This window comes from Poecilia formosa, unplaced genomic scaffold (assembly GCF_000485575.1).
Source record: "Poecilia formosa unplaced genomic scaffold, Poecilia_formosa-5.1.2 Scaffold172, whole genome shotgun sequence".
Classification (NCBI taxonomy): Eukaryota; Metazoa; Chordata; class Actinopteri; order Cyprinodontiformes; family Poeciliidae; genus Poecilia; species Poecilia formosa.
In genome coordinates, this window is record NW_006800111.1 from 1,277,121 (window position 1) to 1,279,577 (window position 2,457).

Here is a 2,457-nt window from a genome sequence, read left to right on the forward strand (position 1 = left end):
TAATTTTTCCAAGTGAAATAAACTAATTTTTAATAAATAAAAAAAATGTTTTGTGGCACAAATGTACTTGTGGTAAAAAGAACATACAACCTCTCTGTTAATTTCAAAGGTTTTGTGTAATAAATGATCTGTGTGATGGTGTTTTCTTTGGCTTTAACAGTTCGAGTTTTGGGTTTCAACTTGTACAAAATTGCAGTCTATTCTGAGAAGAAATGTGTTCAAAACATGGATTAGTAAATCTCGATTTGCTGCAATATACATTAAGTTGATCTGATGATAAAGAAATGCCATGAGCTCAGATAATATAATTCTCTGTGTGATGTTTAATTTGCCTAGGTTTTTACAGTGAAGAGTGGAAAGTACTGGTTTCCACCAGGGCGTGTGAAGCTGCAGTATCAAAGAAGTGATGCATCATCTTCAGGCTTGTTCAGGCAGATCTCGCTCGCACAAAGCTGAGTCTGACTGAATAATCCATTAAGCACGGTAGAAATCAGAGTTCCTCAGGGCTAAACAAAATGGTATTGTAGCTTCTTTGATGCATGACGTCTGGGTCACGCATCAAACTTTGTGCTTTCAGCAACAAAATTGAAAAGATCCCACTTGTAAAACAGGCAGTGGCTATAAAAATGGCACTTTGGAAAGGATAAAATCCTTTTGTTTTACGTGACAGTTTGAAAAAAAAAAAGAATAAAATCAGTACTGATGAGCCTGTTGTGACCGGACTTGGTCCTCATCAGTCATAATCTGCTGTGGGATATGCTCCTGTTCTGTGTTACCTTAACAAGCCGATTGCAAAAACAACTGTGCACCCAACTTACTGCTAGTCATAGCGTCACATTTTGACAAAGAAAAGAAGAGTAGAGAAGAAAAAATGGATAAGAGAAGAAATAAACTGCAAAGCTAAAAAGTTAACATTTACAAAAGGAGAAAAAATAAACTGCCTAGTAAAAAAAAAAAAAAAAACAAAGACAGTCCCTTTCAATCACCTTGGAGAAGCTCGTCATGTTTTTACATAATATGAAGCCATTTCAGAGTTAGTTGTCAGAATAGCATTCCTGCTCTCTGCAACTACAATAACAGGTTTAATCTTCCTCTTGTCAATCCTAAAAACATCCATATGTGCATTTCAGTCTGTAGATGAAATGCACATATGGATGTTTTATTTGTTTTATTTCTGCTTGCTAAATATGTCATTCAATATACAGTTGAGATTCTGAAACTGATTCAGTTATGAATGAAACAGCAGACAAAGACTCTGATGAAGACCAAGCTCGGTCACATATATTAATATTTGTCTTAAAATAATTGTTAATTATATAATTTGCCCATATTTTAGACTGGATTATACTGAGAAATTTTGATATAGAACATAGAGTAAAAAATAAAAAAAAGTTACTTTCAAAATGAAAAGTGACATCCAATGGAGAATGTCTGGATTTTATGCTAATGCAAACTGCTACTGGCTAACAGAAACAGTGTGTTAAAATAAAATGTTCTTCCTCCAGTTTTCTGCATTTTACTCCCTGGAATATGTGATCCAGCTGAAGACTGACTTACTATTGAGCTCAGTAGTCAGTGAAATGGTATTGCTGCTGTTAATGAAAAGAAAACACACTAGTTGAGAGAAAAGTGGACATAAAAAGTGGAAACAAACTTAACCCTTTCACCCTTCTTTGCTTTCCAGCTGCTACCAAATATCAGAGCTAAGATGTATTATGTTTAGTCAATAATGCCTTTGAACAGGGACATTTGGCCTTGTAATAACATCTATCTTGACTTCTTTGACTATACAATCTTTCTGTTACAAAGCAAATTACTGCCATTTTTCAGGGTAGGGTGGACACTCCTTGTGTCAGAGTAAAGCAGTAAATCAGAGAAATAAAGTTTGACCTTTTCATGATGTTCTAGAACCCCTTTCACTTTAAAGGAGAAGAGAGAGCCCACTCTTCCAGAAAACTCTGCAACATACATGTATGTCATTTTTGATTGGCAAGACATCTAATAATGTGCATCTTGTGCAGATTTTAGATTATAAATGTTTCTTTTTTGAAAATCCCCCCACATTATTCTAAATACTAGAGCACAGCTCACAATAGCAATATGACTTCCCTTTATAACGGTTTACCTTCTCTGCAAATGAGATAAGATTAAAGAGCATATGTATGAGAAGATAAGGTATAAAGACAATGCACCTGATAACACATGAAACAAACATTATCTTTTCAGTAACATTGTTTCTTAGAATGTGTTTTTCCTTCACCAAATGAACCTTTTACACTTTTACAAACTTTTACAAACCAGTCAGATTACTTTACTTTTTTTTTACACCTGGGCCCATTAAGATTGAGGCACAGCCCAACAACAACAGCTATCTCGCGTTACATCCCCTGGCCAGGGCTGGGACACACACACACACACACACACACACACACACACACACACACACACACACACACA